Source organism: Palaemon carinicauda, chromosome 24 (genome assembly GCF_036898095.1).
Source record: "Palaemon carinicauda isolate YSFRI2023 chromosome 24, ASM3689809v2, whole genome shotgun sequence".
Classification (NCBI taxonomy): Eukaryota; Metazoa; Arthropoda; class Malacostraca; order Decapoda; family Palaemonidae; genus Palaemon; species Palaemon carinicauda.
Window position 1 is genome coordinate 38,837,467 of NC_090748.1, and position 10,000 is coordinate 38,847,466.

A 10,000-nucleotide genomic window follows, 5' to 3' on the forward strand; every position below is an offset into this window, starting at 1 on the left:
AATCACATATCTATTGCATTTTTGCGTATATAGGATCTTAATTATGTATGGAAGGAATGGGTTTCTTTTAACAGAAACATCCTCTCTGTTTGAGTTGACCATTTGTCTCACATGTTTCCTGTTGGTTAATTTTAATTAGAATCTAGTTATTCCATTGTCACCAGAAGAGAAACTCAAAGACTTAAAATGTACACTTTCCATTTCTTTATAAGTAGACCCATAAAGTATGAACTCTTTATTTTCGAATAAAATCATTATACTTAAACGATATAAACATATATGAAGCATACTATTTTGCCTGATATATTTTAAGAAATTTTGTTTCAAAACTTTTAATATCTAATTTATTAACCCTAGTTATGAAATAGTTTTATTTGAATATAAACAAAAACAGTATTACTTAGACTGATAACTTGGATAACAAAGATGTTGATAGTTAAAGATCTGCTTAAAATATCAATCAGTTATTAATAGCTAAATGTAGCTATTGTGACTTGAAAATTACTTTTTCCTCTATAATGACCCCGGTTAATATATGATACGCTTCTTTTGCTGTGTCAATATATAAGGTATAAATATGAATATCTTCTTTTATGATATCAATAAAGCAGGTATACACATGAATAAATCCCTTCACGGTATCAATAGATCAGGTATGCAAGAAATTATACAGTATATATATATATATATATATATATATATATATATATATATATATATATATATATATATATATATATATATATATATATATATATATATATATATATATATATATATATATATATATGGTGAGTTGGACTTCCATGTGACTGGAATGGGAGTCAAGGTGGAGGGTAAATAATTTTGATTAAGGAGGAGTCCACATATTGTGCTAAAGAACGCTAGTGCTCATCAGCGGTCTGATAACCGTAATCCAGGATCAATACTTCAGCAGCAGCAGCAGCAGTTGGTGCTAACTTGGACGACCATAGTTCGCTAGCGTTTGGCCCGGGGAGGCCTGAAAAACAGGTATGGTTTGGTGCCACTGCTTATCCCTTAGTGAAGAGGGTTGTGTTGTGCTGGGAGTTATGTATCCCTTGGTTTAGGAGGACGGTTTTGTGCGGGTGAGCAACCCCAAGGATCGGCAGTAGATCGATAGCGTTCTGGACCCTGTGAGGTCTCGTGACAGGTACTGTTAAGGCTTGTCAGAGCATTCCTTGTGCCTTCTTATGTATCAAGTCGACTCTAAAATTATTACTTCATGAGTACCATCGGAGGACGAAATTTCGTTAATATAATGTGTGTTTTTTTTATATATATATATATTTGTGTGTATTTCTCGGTCACGAAAGGTGTTTATGTAGGTAGGGAATATATGTACTTAACTAGGCTCTAAACTTTTTTATTACTTTTTCTATATTGACAAGTTATTTTGAGATGACGAAAGTGGGTGATAGTATATGAATCTTTTGTGCCTCTATACCTCTTACTAGTACTCTTCTCTCTTCCAAATGTTTTCAGTGTGGTATGTTTCCCGTCTGTGTCCTGAAAGTTCTCTTTATTATTTATATAACTGAGTAAATGAAATTAGAGTGTTTTCCAAGTAATTTTCTATTTTGTTTACATGAGCAGCTTTTCCGAGTGTTTGTTTAAATATATATATATATATATATATATATATATATATATATATATATATATATATATATATATATATATATATATATATATATATATATATATATATATATATATATATATATATATATATATATTTTATAATAAATTATCATTGACGTCTCCAAGGTTCTTTTTACCATATTTTGTTTATGATTGTTCTTGATTATTTTCTTGTTTACCAATCTGATGTTTTGGGTGTACTTCAGTAACCTGGTAAAAATAAAGCCGTAAGTCAGTTTACTTGCGGCCACCTTAAATTAAGCAACAAGGCCTAATTGGTATTTGAAGGTCGGCCCGCCGGTAACACTGGCGACCTTGCCAGGATAAGTAAAAACATTCCGTAGAACTGGTTAATAGTGGTTTTTCAGTTCGGCTTCAGAGTAAATAAGAAAAGGATTGAGACGTAAACAAAAGGGTAATTCTACACTTATTCTTTGCTTTTCTTTTCTTCATATTCTTAAGACAAGAGACTATGTCGGACAAAGGTGAAGATCCGGTAGGAGCGGTGGGTTTTGAGGTAGCAGAATTTTTAGATAATGTTGATTGGGAAGAAGAAATAGGGGATTTAAGGAAGGTTGAGTTGCAGGAAATTGCAAAATTCATAAATATCTCTGTAGCACCAGGAACAAAGAAAGGAACTCTGTTAGTACTGTTAGTGACGGCCATTAAGAAATGGAAAGAAGAAACTAAAAGTAGTGTTGATAGGACTGAATATATTTCGGTACAGGATAGGTTAGAATTGGAAAGATTGCAAATAGAGAAAATGAAACTACAGATAGCCACGAGGGAAGAGGAAAGAATTCATGAAAAAGTAATGTTACAAGCAAAATTTAATCAGGAACAACTAAGAATAGAACGGGAAAGAGAACAGGAACAATTAAAATTACAAAGGGAAAGAGAACAGGAAAAGCATGAATTACAAGTACTCCACCTAAGGCAAGTTCCTGCCGAAAACAAATGTAACATAGGGATTGCTATTAAATTAATGCCTGTCTTTAAGGAAACAGAAGCCTTGGAGTTTTTCACTGTGTTCGAAAAACTAGCAAATAGGCTAGAATGGCCAGAAAACATGTGGACTACGCTGGTAAAATATAGGTTAATGGGTAAAGCACAGAAAATATATGCTGCCCTGAACGAAGAAATGAGTGCTGACTATTCCCAAGTGAAAAATTTGATTTTAAAAGCGTACAAGCTGGTACCTGAAGCCTACCGTCAGAAATTTCGAAATATGAAGAAGGGATGGGAGGAGACTTTCGTGGAATTTGCACTGAGGAAAAGAGTGGGTTTTCAGGAATGGTGGAAAGCCAAAGGTGTGGAAGATTTTGATGCTTTAAAAGAATTGATACTCATTGAAGAATTTAAAAATAATATTAGTTTTGATCTGAAAACTCACTTAGAGGATCTTAAGTTGGATCTTTTGGATACTTTGGCTGTAGCAGCTGATGAGTTTTCCCTTTCCCACAAGGGGAACTATCGGTTCAGTGATAAGGCAAAGTGGGACACAAAAAGGACTCCAAGTGGAAAAGGTGCAAGTCAGTCACCTGGAAAGAGGACAAAGGAATCACCGGATAGAGGTGAGAAGCCAGGGTCACCAAAGAAAGGTGGAAAACTGGTGTGCTAGCATTGTGGGCAACCAGGTCATATAAAAGAGAAGTGCCGGTTGCGGTTGGATAAAGCAAAGCCAGTGGGTCTGTTGGGTCGGGATTCGACTGCAACAGATGAGTGTTTCAAAAAGTATGTCTCTGAAGGTGTAGTGAGCATCAAAGGCCAGAATAGGTCAGAGAGATGGGTAAAGCTTTTAAGGGACACGGGAGCGACGCAATCCATAATTTTGCGTTCGGTATTACAGGAAGGACTGAGCCAGGGACAGGAGAAATTTGTGTTACTAGGGGGGATTCCCGAGAACAGTAATGGCATGCCCCTTGGTAGAGTTAGTGTTAAACTCTAAATGGGTAGAAGGACCCATGAGTCTGGCAATAGTGGATGAATTACCCATAAAGGGAGTGGACGTGATAGTGGCTAACGACTGTGAGATGCGGACTCCAGGTAATTGTCCTCTGGTGCAAGGTAAGTCGGTAAAGACTGAAAAGCCTGTTTTCGTGGTCACGCGTTCGGGATCCCAAGGCAAGTCCAGGGAGATACACTTTATGGGGCTCGATAAATTATTTGAGAAAAATAGTTCTGAGGTAAGTGTAACTGGAAATCCCATGTTGTCTTCCATGAAGGACGAGAATGGTAAATGGGCAATTGATACATTTGCGGCGACTCAGAAGGCGGAGTTTGAGAAGGAGAAGAGTAAGAAAGTCAGTCAGGATAATAGTCGTCCTCATTTAGAATGGAAGGACGGAGTGTTGAAAAGGATAAGTCGAGCAAAACGAGCACCTGCAGATGCATGGGAGGTGAGAGAACAGATTGTGGTACCAGTAAACTACAGACGTAAGTTATTAGAGCTAGCTCGTGACAACCTTCTGTCTGGTCATCTAGGTATAAATAAAACTTTTAAAAAACTTTCAGATTTGTTTTTCTGGCCTTCTCTTAGAAGAGACGTCAAGAAGTTCGTGAAGACTTGCAAAGTCTGCCAGATAACGGGGAAACCGAATCAGAAAATCCCGAAAGCACCGCTGCAGCCAATTCCAGCTATTGGAGAACCCTTTGAAGAGGTAATAATTGATATAGTTGGCCCTTTGGCAAGGACCAGCAGTGGAAATCAATATATTTTGACACTGATGGATAGAACCACACGGTATCCTGAGGCAATTCCTTTAAGGAGTATACATGCTGGGAGGGTTCTTAAATCTTTGCTGGGGTTCTTTTCGAAATTTGGTTTACCCAGGGTAATTCAGTCTGATTGTGGGAGTAATTTCAAAAGTAAAGTATTTAAGCAGGGTTTGGAAGAATTAGGCATAAAGCATGTAACTTCTTCGCCTTATCATCCACAGAGCCAATGACAACTGGAAAGATTTCACCAAACATTGAAATCAATGCTTAGTAAGTATGTGCAGCAGGAACCCAAGAATTGGGACCAGGTAATTCCTTATTTATTATTTGCTTTCAGATCTATTCCTAGTGATGTAATGGGGTTTTCGCCATTTGAACTAACTTTTGGTCATAAAGTAAGGGGACCTTTAGAAGTAGTGAAGGATCACTGGGAGGGAGTAAAATCTCGGGTATATTTGCTGGACTTTTTAAGGGATTCAAGGGAAAAGTTGATCAATTCTTGGGATTTTGCTTTAAAAACTTTGGAGGTGAGTCAAAGAAAAATGAAAGAGCGTTATGATATGAAAACCAAATTACGAAATTTTCAGGTTGGCGAAGAGGTGTTGGTGTTGCTTCCAATTCCAGGCCATCCATTCAAAGTCAAATTCTCGGGGCCCTGGAAGATCTTAACCCTGGATAGGTACGCTCCTCGGACACCCCTTTAAGGGTATACTCGGACGCGAACCACCCCGACGCCAAAAAAAATTCTTGAAAAATCAGTTTTTGCAGTAACCTCCTTTTTTCTTTTGCCAAAAAAAACTTCAATGAATGCTTAAAACAACTGTAAAGATAAATACTACTCATCTGCAGAAAAACTATTTATTATAAATATTTTAAAAAATTAAGTAGAAAAAAAAAGACCTGACATAAAAATTCATAAAAAAAAGTTTATACATATATACACAATTCCTTTTAGGAATTGATTCTTGAATGTTTAGGACACATCTTGATGTATTTTGGATGAAGTCAGACCCATGGAGGTGAAGATCTGAAATGAGAAAAAAAGGGTAACTTTTTTTGGCCAAAAAAATTTGTCCAAATTTCATGAATTTTTTTGGGTACCCAAATGAAATAGGAAGTGGCTAATTTTTTTAGGGAATAAACATATGTTATCCTAAAATAGAAATATGTAAAAAAATCTTCATTATTTTGTAAATTACATTTATATCAGGGGCCATATCTAAAGGTAATTTTTTGAGTACTTAGAAATTTCGTAAAAAAATACATATATTTAATATATAATATGATATTTATGCAGGTAAAAATATACCAAAATATCACAAATTCTATAGGGAACAAGAATATATATAGATAGGGCAGCTTACGCTTCGGATATGTCCACAAAATGGCCGCCAACCACACTGACTCAGACTCCCTAATCTGCCACTTGAAATGTAGGAAGGGTATGTCAATTTCAAGGTGTTATTTACTAATCTAATTATTATTGGATATGCATAAAAATTGTATGGTGGGTTGCTGGATAATTGACGATTATTTTACGACTATAAAATTAAAATTCTGACCCAAAAAAAATTTTTTGAAGGGAAATAAAATCGAAAAAAAAAAAAATGTAAAACAATATAATATTTTAGCTAAAAAAATTTGATGATATTCAATCAAAAAAAAAAGTAAACAAAATTTTCCGACAAATAAACATCTAGAGGAATCATTACTCTGTGATAGTTCCTTAGTACGTAGTAATTTTGAAAGAATTGGGAAAAAACAAAAAAATGGCAATCACCGGAAAATCGAACACATACCTATATATACGCCATATCTGGCTAAAAAAAAAGATAGGCATGGGTAGCCAGATCATCTAGAAACACTTTCCAACACTATAAAAATATAAGTTTTGCGACACTACTTGCCAATTCCTTACGGTAACATGACTAAGCAAAAAAATGCAAAACAAATAAAAAGGGGCACTCGCGGAAAAATGGCTAACATTCTAATATACGGCATTTCAGAAAAAAAAAAATTCAGCCACGTGCTAGGCAAACCATCAAGGCACATTTTCCGACAAATAAACATCTAAATGAATAATTACTCTGTGATAGTTCCTTAGTACGTAGTAATTTTGAAAGAAATGGGAAAAAACGAAAAAATGGCAATCACAGGAAAATCGAACACATACCTATATATACGCCATATCTGGCTAAAAAAAGAAGATAGGCATGGGTAGCCAGATCATCTAGAAACACTTTCCAACACTATAAAATTATAAGTTTTGCGACACTACTTGCCAATTCCTTACGGTAACATGACTAAGCAAAAAAAAGGCAAAACACATAAAAAGGGGCACTCGTTGAAAAATGGCCATTCTGATATACGGCATTTCAGAAAAAAAAAATTTCAGCCACGTGCTAGGCAAACCATCAAGGCACATTTTCCGACAAATAAACATATAAATGAAATATTACTCTGTGATAGTTCCTTAGTACGTAGTAATTTTGAAAGAAATGGGAAAAAACGAAAAAATGGCAATCACAGGAAAATCGAACACATACTTATATATACGCCATATCTGGCTAAAAAAAAAATAGGCATGGGTAGCCAGATCATCTAGAAACACTGTCCAACACTATAAAAATATAAGTTTTGCGACACTACTTGCCAATTCCTTACGGTAACATGACTAAGCAAAAAAATGCAAAACAAATAAAAAGGGGCACTCGCGGAAAAATGCCCAACATTCTAATATACGGCATCTCAGATAAAAAAAAAAGACATGCACGTGTTAGCCCAACCATCAAGGCACACTTTCTAACACATAAACATGAAAAAAAATCAATAATATACGGCAATTCCTTACTACGTAGTAAATTTTTACAAATATTGAAAAAAAACAGAAATTGGCAACCGCAGTTAAATACCCAATATACCAATAACTACGTCGTATCTGACAAAAACAAAATAACGCATGGGTAGCCAGATCATCTAGACACACTTTCCAACACTAAAAAAGCAAAAGTTTTACGACACTATTTCGCAATATCTTACGGAAAAATGACTTGGCAAAAAAATGAAAAAAAAATGAAAAAGGGACACTCGCGGTAAAATGCCCGACATTCTAATATACGGCATCTCAGATAAAAAAAAAAGACATGCACGTGTTAGCCCAACCATCAAGGCACACTTTCTAACACATAAACATGAAAAAAAAATGAATAATATACGGCAATTCCTTACTACGTAGTAATTTTTACAAATATTGAAAAAAAACCAGAAATTGGTAACCGCAGTTAAATACCCAATATACCAATAACTACGTCGTATCTGACAAAAACAAAGTCATACATGGGTAGCCAGATCATCTAGACACACTTTCCAACACTAAACAAGCAAAAGTTTTACGACCCTATTTGGCAATATCTTACGGAAAAATGACTTGGCAAAAAAATGAAAAAAAATGAAAAAGGGGCACTCGCGGTAAAATGGTCCTCGTGGTGATGAACGACATTTTAACAAAAAAAAAAATCATGCACATGGTAGCCAAACAATCCACCAAGACTTTCCACAACTGATAACCTATACAAGTTGCACCATTCTACGACAATTTCATAATACGTAATAACTTTGATAATTATGCAAACTACCTTAGAAGGGTAAACTCGGTCGCGAACGACCCCGACGCGTCTCAGAAATCGGGGAAGGAGTACAGCTACAGCAATGCACATCTGGACACTACTAGAGCGTGTAGGGGAGACACCTCCTGCAGGTCGATCACCCACAAATTCAGTCACGGGGGTGAGTCACGTGAGAAAAACCTCTTTTTTTTTGACGCTCGGGGTCGCAAACGACCCATCGTACCTATCCAGGGTTAAAGAAGGTGAATGACCTAAACTATGTTGTTGAAACCCCTGACAGGAGGAAGAAGACTCAAGTATGCCATGTTAATATGCTAAAAGCCTACCAGGGCAGGGAAACCATCCGACCAGTTCTGTCTTTAGCCAAGGTGGAGGAGAAAGAAGAATTTGGACAAACTTCCAGTATGAGTTTGCTGGGAAATTCCGTAGCTTTGGGAAATCTACCCGGGATGTTGGATCATTTAAGTGCCACCCAATCCAAGGAGGTAATGAACTTGATAACAAAGTTCACAGTTTTATTTCAGGACGTTCCAGGACTAACCAGTCTACTTATGCATGATGTAGAGGTGGGAGATGCTCGTCCCATTAAACAACATCCATATAGAGTGAATCCATCCAAAGGGACATCATTAAGCAAGAGGTAGAATACATGCTACGTCATGATCTAATTCAAAGGAGGTTCAGCCCGTGGAGTTCTCCAGTAGTGCTAGTCAAAAAGGAAGAGGGAGGACAAAGAATGTGCTTCGACTATCGTAAGGTAAATGCAGTTACTAAGTCTGATTGTTTTACCTCTGCCCAGGGTGGAAGATTGCATAAATGATGTCGGCGCTGCCAAGTACATAAGTAAGTTTGATCTTTTAAAGGGTTATTGGCAAGTTCCATTAACAGAAAGGGCTAAAGAAATATCGGCTTTTGTTACGTCGGAAGGTTTATATTCATGCAATGTCATGCCTTTTGGTATGAAAAATGCCTCTGCCACTTTTCAGAGGTTGATGAATCAAGTGATTGATAAGTTAGAGGGGGTAGTTGTCTACATAGATGACCTTGTAGTTTACAGTAATAGTTGGGAGTCTCATTTGAAAAACATGGAATGTTTGTTCGAGAGGCTGCGTGCAGCTGGTCTGGTGATTAATTTAAACAAGTGTGATTTTGCATAGGCCATAATAATCTATTTAGGTCATGAGGTGGGACATGGCAAAATTCTCCCAAAATCAGTAAATATTCAGTCAATCCTCGATTATCAGGTACCAGAGAATCGAAGAGGTATTCGCCGATTTTTTGGGATGGTGGGCTATTATAGGCGGTTTGTATTGAACTTTGCAGATGTGGCTAACCACTGACCAACTTGCTTAAGAAAGGTCAGCGTTTCTGCTGGACTGCAGAATGTCAGGATGCTTTTGATAAGTTGAAGTCAACCATGATTAACACTCCAATACATAAAACTCCAAATTTTAAGGAACCTTTTTGCTTGGCTGTGGATGCTAGCGACGTGGGTGTTAGAGCGGTATTATCATAAGGTTGTGATGGTGAAGAGTATCCGGTGGCGTATTTTTCAAAGAAACTGTCTCCAGCTCAGCAAAAATATTCAACAGTTGAAAAGGAGACTTTAGGACTCATTTTATCCTTGGAGCACTTTGAGGTTTACCTAAGTGGTAGCACAGGACCTATTGTGGTAAGAACGGATCATAATCCGCTGGACTTCTTGAATTTCTTTAAAAATAAGAATAACCGTCTCCTTAGGTGGAGCCTTCGTCTCCAGGAGTGGGATCTACTAATTCAGCATATCGCTGGAAGAGAGAATATCATCCCTGATGCCCTGTCAAGATAACACGCTCTCTGTTACAGGCATTTTATTGTTTTTATAATTTACAGTAAGGAGAAAAGGCCTTTTGTTAATACAAAAACGAGAGTTATTTGTATGTTTATTAAATATTATTTCTTTGTTTTAATGCATTGTTTTTTTTTTCTTCTCAGGATTGGGGTTTATGATCTTG